Below are 11090 nucleotides of genomic sequence, written 5' to 3'. Positions count from 1 at the left end.
CGTCAGCTACTTCATGCAATAAATTCTCAGATCAGGTAAAAATATATTTATATTTACTTAAAATTAAATATGTGCAGTATTTAAACTAAAATATTATACATAAATGTGTATGTATACAATGTATAAAAAATTAAAATTCTCAACGTACAAAGAAGAAACACGCGACACTAAGAATACCATACGATGACTTCAAAGAAAGATAATTGCAATTGAGATAAGAATATTAAAGAGCAGCTTCAGAATACCAATTAAAATGGATGAGTATACGAAACATGTATGGTATTATTATATCTCATTTATTAATTTTTTCACAGCATAAAAATAAGTAGCTGATATCAATAATGGTTTATGTTACAATATGTAACATTAAAAAAATAGGCAAAAGATTAAATAGTTTAGTTATGTTAAACAACGTTAAACTTTTTTTAAACACATTGTAATGTAATAAAATATAATTGTTACCTTCCATAACAAAAAAGATATTATTTCATATGTACGATTACATATAAACTTAGTGAAAACATCAGTGTTGCTATTATTGGAAGTATCTTTTCTTTTCAAATATACCTTACATATGTATACCATATTATTCACAATAAACTGTAAAAATTTAATCAAAAATAAAAATAGTTCATGCGGATTTAAGGGCGAGTTCATTACTAAAGGATTATATTTTAGAATAAATTATCTTATTTAAAATTTATATGAGAAGCGTGTAGCATAATATATAGTTAAATAAAATTACTCATGTAATAAAATTCCATCATAAATACAATATATTATACAATTTGGTTGTTAAAGCTCCACGAACGCCATATAATTAATAAGCGCCACACCAAAATAAAACGTCTGTTTTTCTGCCACGTCACGACATTTTTTACAACATTAAACATGAGGAATGTCGCATTTGTAAGTTGAAAATGTTTTCGCAGTTGAGACAAGTCACGTGAAGAGTCAGTTTAATGCAGTTGACGAGAGACAACGACTCGTGTAACTACACAAACAAAGCTTAATTAACACCGGTTAGTCATAGGATAGTAGACCACCTAGGTTCTGCGTATGTACCTAAAAAATACACCACTGCGATAAAAACGTTATGCCATTAAAACTCACGACTGTAAATGGTTTAATTTGTGATGTCACGATAAATCAAGACGATGCCTAGTAATCTCTTTTTTTTACATTCGCACATATACTATACTCATATTCAAGGCGAAGACGTATATTAAAACGTTTAGAAAAATATTGAGTTCTAAATTAAAAATATTATTGAAATGCAGAAATATTAATTAGTCATTGAAGACCACCTATGTAGATGTCGTTCTTTACAAAAATAAACGTTTTTCCTTCAAGTTGTTCGTCGGTATCGGTGAATCATTGGCGTGTAGCGCGTAAAGGGTTTACTTTCGGACGTCACAAGAAATTAGGATCAACGTCTGGTTTATTTTTTAATTACCGAAATGGACCCCAACGCTTTTGACCCTTTCGCTTCGGATCGCGTGCACGCATCGGCAAACAAGTAACGTGCTCAAATACCGGCTGGCGTTTATATCAGACGTCAGATTATCAAGAAAATATTATATACATTGTGCTATTCAGGCTATGCACTGCTTGTGGGAAAGGTATTTTTATTATTAATACCAGGTGTGTGAAAATGAATCATGAGTTCAAGCTACATCCTTAAATACGTAAATTTATTTCATTATAATTGCCATTAAACACGTGTTAAATTCTATATTATAGAATCTGAGTATATATAAATGATTTGAAAGGCCTAAATGATTGTTTTTAATGAGAGTAGAACAATGGTCTACAAAATCTTAAAAGATATGCCTCAACATCTACAATAGAAACACTTTGCTTTTAAATTCATTAGAATTTTTATTTATACATTTAAAATCACAAAGTAAAGATACAGTGTTAGTAAAAATGGGAGCGGGTTTTCTACTTTGTCAACCTTTTCGCTATTTACCAAACGTTAAACTTGCTGTGTGTTTTTAATTCCGTTAAGTGAGAGGTTTGTTCGCCATGTGTTTCTTCTGTGCAAAAGAGGAATCTGCTGCTGAAATTACTCCCCCATATGTTTCTGTATTTAGTAATGAGTTTATCTTAAAGTTTACTTTTGTTTATTTGTAACAGATAAAAATAATTGATGCAGAATGTATTATAAGTTTATAAATAGTCCTAAGTAAATATTTATGAATGATATGGAGAATAGTGTAATACGTTTAACTTTTATTAGTCTAATCTAGATTACATATAATTTGCCTTGTAATTTTTGGTCGAGGACTCTTTTAAATGTTTTTACTTTATTCGATCTACTTTTATATTATTACTATTAAAATACCTTTAATTTAGTTCTTGCTTTTGTCCCTTCTACGTTATTTTTAATTTGTCTAATATTTGCAATAGAATAAAGTTTTGTCTATACTATAGATTTTTCTTTAAGTTTATAAAATAAATAAGAATATTTATTTTAAATATTCTAATTGGCTTTACAATATAATCTAGCTTGAATAATGATGAAAGAATAGTAAAAGCACTAATCATTTTTTAAATAAATAAGTAGTTATGTATATTAGATTTATTTTTTACGTATACATTTGCCATGTACATGGATTTTAGAATCAAAATTTTCATCGTGTCTATTCCGCCACTACTAAGCTTTAATATTAAAATAAAATAATATATTGCTTAAAAAAATGATTTTATTTTTAAATAAAATTAAAAAAAATATTTAGAGGTAGTAATATGTCATAAATAAATTTTAAATAATGTTCATTCATCATCACATACATTTTACAAAAATATTGTTGGAAATAAAATTTGTTGTAATTTTTTTTAAATTCAAGTAAATAATAATGACAATACGGTTTTTAAATCTGTATTCCAGTTTAAAACCACTGTTTCAAGTGAAAAAATTTGCACAATTTTGAGCAGAAAGACACGTCCTCTATGTTTTTTCGTATTTGTATCTGAATCATGTCACATTAGACAACAGTTTATCAAAACGTATTGCAAAACATTTACTTAAGTTTGCATATGGTTATAAAATAGATCAAAAATGTATTGCATCATCAAGATAAAACAAATAATAATATCTCATATTTTAAACAATCGTTCTAACCGGTTTTAACACGTTCGTGGAAACAATTATATTGTACCATACTGAGAGTTAAGTGATGCACGATAGCATATTAAAAGTGAATAATAATTAATAAAAAAACAGTTTAAAACAATGCTTTACTGCGACTTAAGAGAAACAGAATATTAGTAATGAAACAATCAATATTTAGTAATCAATTCGGCTTTTCAGACAATATAAATTAAAAAAGAATTTATCTTAACATTTTGTACTGCACCGGACTATCCTACGTTTTATACATTATTTTTAAACATTTATTCATATAAATATTTTATAAGTAATATTATTTTATGTACATAAAATTAATGATGCCATAAAATAATATACAATTCTCTAGTTTTCCTTATGTCGAAAAATATATGGAAGCATTATAGAGCACGTTCGTTATTTTTTTCCTCTCTTTCATGTCGTCGGTATTGATTTATACGGCATTATTAACTACGTATCAACCATATAAATCAAAGAACGTGTTTACGATCAATTCTGAAGCTTAGCAGTTTTTAGAATACACGTTCACTTCAATAATTCAATTTCGTACAATTTACTGCCTTCCAACTTTATACCTATTATAATATCGTAAATCAAAAGTATTATATTATATAACTATTACATAATATTTTAATATGCAACCTACTTTGAATTAATTCATTATTATACCTATAACTCATAAATAATTAGATAACACTTGTTCTTTCATTCAAAAGGCAACATGCGTTCTTGTCAATAATAATTTTATTCTAATCGTCTTCATGACAAATGTTCATATTTACATTGGCATTCCACCACCATCCATTGATCATTGGCTATCAAAATTCTTGACTGCATTACACGCCTTAATTCATCATGTGGTGAATCATAAAACGAAAAGAATTTCTTACCATTCATTATCGCGTCCATCGTTCCACAACATTGTATTATATGTAGTGAAATATAAAAATGTATAGCGTTTAACCCTTTTCGCTCACTGATGATTCCTCGCTGAGGTATGCCAAAACAATAGATCGTTAAAGTATGAAGTATGATGGCTCTTCAGCTTCGATCTTACAAAGTATCGGTGCTCAGATGAAAGACCACGTCAGACCTTTTGTGTACCAAGGGATCGATCCTAGATCGCACAATGGGTGAGTTATTACCACGTTTCTTTTAATCCTGCCGAGTCCTTTAATCAGCGTACCGACCCGTGTCGAGGCTGCTTTATAATTTACCTTAATACATATCCGACGATCGAAACACCCATCGTCGATTGGTCACACTCTCCTTGTTATATACTACATATAAGCTTATTTAGAATCACATCACAAAAGCTATTTTCATTAATTATAAAATGATTAGACTTACTAGTTGCTGTTTAAAAAGTATGACTCAACTAATCTATAAAAATTGTTTAAGGTATATAAATATTTATGTCTGATTTATCTTTTGACGCAGGTATATAAAACGCCAATTTCATTTCTAGTTGACTTCCGATACAGAGGAGGAGCACTACATTTATGCGAATTATCATGATTAAAAGGGTTAGTTCGACCCTTTTGCATAGGTCAACGGTCCGTTTAGAATCATAAACGGCCAGTTTATACACAAACAGAACATCAAAACGATATTTATGCATCGCGTGGTGCTTTCTACGTTTAACATCTAACACTAAACCTAAACGCATTTCGAAAAATATGAAAACTATTTATACATCTAACTAAAATTAGATTTGGCTACAACTGTGCAATTATAATATACTTATATTAATTATTATTTAGATTCGATTTAATGTTTGTGACTAATTGAAAATAATAAACTTACATCGTTTTTTTTCAGTCCTATCATTAATTACATTAAAAAATGTTCATATGTCATATATATAATTTAATTGTAATTTATAAATAGTTTTTTCTAAAACTATTTATTAATTACAATTATACTACTATTTTCCATTTTTTATTTTTTTATGGATGATTTTTTGCATATATTAATATGCAAAAAATGTTATACCATATCGTATTAAGAACGTTTTCTCTACACTATTTACACACTTTTTATTTAACCCATTAATGTATAAGAGCCTTTTGAATTCTTTAACTGTTGTGATTTTTTGTTTATTTATTTTCATTTTTTTTCATAATAAGCGTTACCATGATAACTAAAAATATTAGTTCGTACATATTCGAAAGACTCAGTGTTTTTTATTTTAAATTTTAATATCTCAGTGCGTTATAGTTATTGAATAGCAACGGGGCTTAGAAAATGGTAATAATAAATTCATGCTAATCATAAAATAGTGTAAAAGTCGATCTACATAACATGAGGGATTATTTTAAGATATGACGTTTCTTTCAATCTTTAATTGAATATTAGCTTCAAATTAAATGAAACGTGTTCTTGTGTTTTTTTAAGTGCGACCACTTTTTCCAATAAATCGTAACTAAAAATAACTATTGCAGACTTATTAAGGGCTTCCAAAGACGAAACCCACCATACACATATATGCCTTTGTGTTTGTAAGATAGAATATAAAGCTATTATGATACACATATTTCTATTTGATAAATATGTACTCATGTGTTTATTAAATATGTACCAAACATATTTTGCAGACTTTACTCCATATGATTTTAAAATTACGAGCTTTAAGAATTGATCAGTGGGAGTGCGAGTGAGAGGGGTAGTAATATGAAAAGGGAAAGTTTGACAGGTAATTGAGGTCAATTTCAATTTTATCAATATATAATTAAATTTATTTGTAAATTAATTTTGTGAGAAATTCTACAATTTTAAATTAAATAATAATATATATTAAGAAAAAAATATATGTACATCATAAAAGCTAAAGCTACTACTATCTATGATGGTGGTATGTATACAGTCATCATAAAGGTCGGAATAGCATAGTCCGTAAGGTCTAGACTGGTAACCAAGAGTGCGTAGGCTCAAGCCACGGCAGCAGACTCTTATTTAAATTTATAAAAATGCGCTATTATATACATATTATTAATTTTTAATTAAATGTAAAGATTTCACTGATTTCCAAACATTCATTCTGGTGGTTAATTCTTACTTTTAGGTAATAATTACGTATGATTGATTGTGATTGGTACGCTTTGCACAACGGCAAATTAAAAAATAAAATAAAATAAATCATAGCTGTTTCTTATGTACGATAGGACAAGTCGGAGAAGGACCTGAAATCAGCTACTCTCAGGGCCGATCAGCCAGCGGCTTTTTCCACTCGACCGACCAGCCAGGTCATATGCCGTAGGCCTTGATTAAACTTTCTGGTAAGTTATCTTGTCGTTAACATCTATTTTATTTGCATAAAATAGACTGTGGGCCTTTTATCCGTAAATACTGAGGCAGTGAAAAAAGCCTTGGTTTAATTGCATTTTAATTCCCATTTTCCCCAAATTCCATTATTTCATTGTTATGTGAACCCTTTTGCATAAAAACTTATTTTTTAGCAGTAACTTTTTTACATGTATTGACTAATACTAAAGTTTTAACGCATTAATTTTACCTTTAAGTGTTACCTTGAATAGAGTTATGTGCGTAATTGCTTTCTCTTCCGAGTATAATGCGCATATTTTCGTGCTTCGCGTAATTATAGTCCATCCAAGATGTTAACGCTCATCATCATTGTGTTGTAAATAAGGGTGCGGGGACGCATGCATGCATATATATATATATATATATATATATATATACATTTTTCCGCGAATTTGTTTTCACCAATAGGAGAACGTTACCAATACTAAATCAGGGCTGTTTTAAGGGTAGGGAGACCATACGTTGGAAATTGAATTAAAAATTATAATGTTTTATATTTTTATTATAAATTATTGTCATGTTGTGGTATTTTGTAATCAATAAAACAATTCCTGTAGTATTCTATTCATATTTTTTTAAATATTATATTAAACAGATATTGAACCTGAAGAGTGATTCCATAACTGCTCTCAGATTTGTTGGGTTAAATATGTATATAAATAAACAAAATAAGCTAAGTGATATTCTACATTTTTCTTAACAAATTAAATTAAAAAAGAAAAAAATAATTGCACGTGTAATTTCACATGGTCACCCTAAAATATTTCTCACCAATACTATATCGATGAGCGTTCACATCTTGAACAGACTATACTTGCAAGTCGGTCTTCATCGAATTATTTATTAGTTTGTGGTATTTGTTTAAATTCCCCGGATAGTTTTTGTTCCCGGGAAACGAGAAATTTAAAATTTATATTCCGTGAAATCTTGAGAATACAGAAAAATCTGTAAAAAAAATTGAATTCAAAAAATAAAATTAAATTCAAAAACATACAGTAAATTATATAAATAACAAAAATGCTCAAATTTGTATTTCATTTACTATTTGCTTAAAAAACAACATTTTAAAATGGACAGTCAAAAGATAAAACCAAGATAATTCGATGCCAAAAATACACTTTCGCTTTCAATTGAAGTGAATCAAAGAATCAAAAAACTTTTGCAGATTTTTTGTAAAGTTTCTTGTTTTATCATATATTTGTAATTGCTAATCTAATATTTATATCACAAACTTACCCATCTATTTTTCGCATTAATTTTCACGTTGATTTTCGATTGCAACTCCATCGCATTGAACGTCTTTGTTAAATAACTTATTAAAACAATTAATTGAAAACTTTGATGATGAAGGTAAATCTCCTGTAGAAGCAGATTGCAAATTCAGTGTTTAGGGATATTTTGTTAAAGATACGATTATATCTTGTTTTTTTTGTTCGATGACCCGGAATTTCAAACCCTCCAGCAATTATCTTGAAATATTATCGTTCATATAAAAATGGAACTATAATAATTAAAATTAATGGGTAATATATGAGCGATACAAACTTAATACATATTAAATTTCAATAATTCGTACATTTATAGTATTGCAATATACTATAACATATAGCGTGTATCATAACTAACAGTATTTAAACAGCAAAAGTTTAAATGCATTTATTTTTGAGTTTATTTTTTACAATAAAGGTCAAAGTCGCCAGATGAAATCTGATACTCAGTGGACGAATTTATGAAATTACCGTTTCGCAGCCCAGGCTGCGCAACGGGGGTCGTTATGGCGTACGCAAGGCACATAATCGAAATTACGGACCCGTACTTCCTACCGCGGGGTGTAATAAAATCTGGCCTGTTGACTAGAAACAATGTTGTTGGTCAATTTTCGGACAATGCACGATGTAATTTGTGCCTAGTGTAGTAGGAGGCCCGTCACGATCCATATGTCGTATTAATTATGCGGTCAGATAAGCACCAAGTCGTATGCGATCATAACGCTCTGGTACCGCGGGGCTGATACTAACGTAGACACAGGGTGTTTAAAAAATGAGCTCTTCTCTTAAACCTTTTTTTAGTATTACTTTAATGTGGTAAATTTAAATATCGAAATATAGCAAGGAGTAAGACTATATAATTTTAACATTTAATAAGGAGTAACTTTTGGCAGTCGAAAGGGGTTGCTAACACTCAACAATAAAATAATATAATAGAAACCTGTAACGATCTAAAATTATTTGAAATTTTGGAGCATTACTAGACAAGACTAGAGTCTCCAATTCGAGTAATCGAGTACTCGATACTCGAGTATACTTGTCTATTTTTCAAGTACTTGATAATCTAGTATTTTGAAAATTACTCGATTAATACTCGAAATTAAAATTTTTTGAAATATTTCAGAAACAAAATAACTATAACTTGGTCCGGTAAAGGTTAACGTCTTGCTTTTATTTGGCGTTTATGCCCGAAGTCCCGAGTTAGAGCGGTTACTATCAGGTATAATTTTTTCATAGTTCCATAGTTGCATAGTTCCGGTCGTCGGCTATGTTAGTGGGTACGACGGAGAAATTTCTTTTGTGTTTTCTGTTCGACAGTCCCGACTTATCTAATTTATGGCAATGAACAATATGAAATATCAACAAAAATTTTTTTTAGGTTTTATGACTGCAGTTGTAGCGTAAAGTGTTGTAAATTGTTTATACTGATCCCTCAGCTTAAAATATAAATCAAAACAATTGTGTGTTTTTAAGGCATTTAAAGTAAAGTCAGTTCTTTGCGAACCGTTTAGCTCTAGAGTGAAAGGGATTCACCCAAATACATCTTCGAAGGATATAGATTTTAATTCTTTGCATTAATTAGAAGGAGTAGAATATTGTATATTGTTAAGAAAAAAAATCTATTCAAGAAGAATTACAAAATGATATTTTGTCAATAGTCGAAGGAAATAAGAGAAAAGCAGAGAAGGGAATGAAAGAAGAGAACATAAGAAGAGAGTTCAAAAAATTTTATATTTATAAAAAGCGAACAGATATAAATTAGAAGCCTTATCCAACGCGTTAATGACAATAAGACCAACATCAACAGCAACGGAAAGGGTTTTTTCCATAACGGGAATAATAAAACCAAAGGTTAGCAGTAATATTAAATTCGAGACACTTTTTGCATTATTGTTTTCAAAAAGTATGTTCGTGAAGTTAAAATAATTGTAAAAATTAACATACTAAGTATTTTATTTATTTATTTATATGTGCACGAATTTGAATAATAGCTATTTTGGTACATTTGGTAAATACTCGAAAGTACTCGAGTACTCGAGTATTTTAAAATTTTAATATTCGATACTCGAGTAGTTGATGGTTCGAGTAATTGGAGACTCTAGACAAGACACAAGCCACTTAGACCTATGAGTTCCAATGGAAAATATTTCAAAATATATCTATTTGGAACACACTCTATTCTATACGAAGACTAGATATTAAATGCTTTACCTATCACAGCAATTGAAGTTTTTTTTCCAATTTGTTTTTCCTGTATTTAATTGTGCGTATATATTGCCTGAGCACTCTGTATCCATGTCCGTTATTAAAATTCTGAGTGTAGAAGAAAAAATAATAACTTTCCTGGCTACCTCACAAAGAGAGGGTAAAATTACTCTAGCGTTCGGTTCTTCGAATACGTCGCTCCGGGCACTGGCCTTTAATAATAGTTTGAGTTCGGTGCTATGATTTTTTTCGTAGAAGTCCTACCACTCTATCCCCGCTATTAAAATTGTTATATATAACGTTTCTGGTAATGCCACGATTTTAATATTTTTTTCTCTCCCGTGTTTGTATTATTTAATACGTGACTGTATAATTAATTTTGGGTCTGTTCGTACTCGTAATTACAAAGCTGTGATGTGTAATGAGTGGTTCGAGTATTTTTTATTTATTTTATATTATTATATTGACTGTAAGTAGTTTAAATTTCAAAATTATATAATACTATAGCAGTGACAATAATCACACACATAAAAATGATACAGATTCAACAACCATTCGAGCACGAAATATGTTTCATAAAATAATAGTAAAAATAATTTGTTTGGAGAAAAGCTACGATGTGTGCAATATCTTTGCATATAATATAATAAATGATTTGCTTTAAATTTGAACCCATTGTATGAAATTTAAATGCTTCTACCATCTCGTTGTAACATCATTATTTTCTTGGAATTATAGATAATCGAATAATCACTTTGATGTAGATATTATCTTTATTTAGATAAATTTTTATCACTGAAATATACACCGTTTTTTTTTAATATACATTCCGCGTTGTAGCTCCTAAGACACAGTTACCAATTTGGAATGGCATATGTGTAATATTAGCTGCATATGACAGTAGCTTTGCACTGTCTTACTAATTACTATATTACTCAATATAAAAGAGTAGACATGCGAGAGCATTGCCTTGTCAAAATGTTATTTTCATTAAATTTTAAATTTTTAGGGTGAGTTAAAAAAAATTCTGTGACTATTTATCTTTATTGTATTAAGATCCAGTATTATATTATTATAGTATGAATTTACCAAGATTTTCAAGTTTTCTAGGAACTCTGAGCTCATATTTCGCCTGAGATCATATTTCGCCTTGAAATCAA

Source organism: Plectrocnemia conspersa, unplaced genomic scaffold (genome assembly GCF_051122295.1).
Source record: "Plectrocnemia conspersa isolate PC_06_02 unplaced genomic scaffold, ASM5112229v1 ptg000012l, whole genome shotgun sequence".
Taxonomy (NCBI): Eukaryota; Metazoa; Arthropoda; class Insecta; order Trichoptera; family Polycentropodidae; genus Plectrocnemia; species Plectrocnemia conspersa.
Note: the sequence above shows the minus strand (reverse complement) of the source record.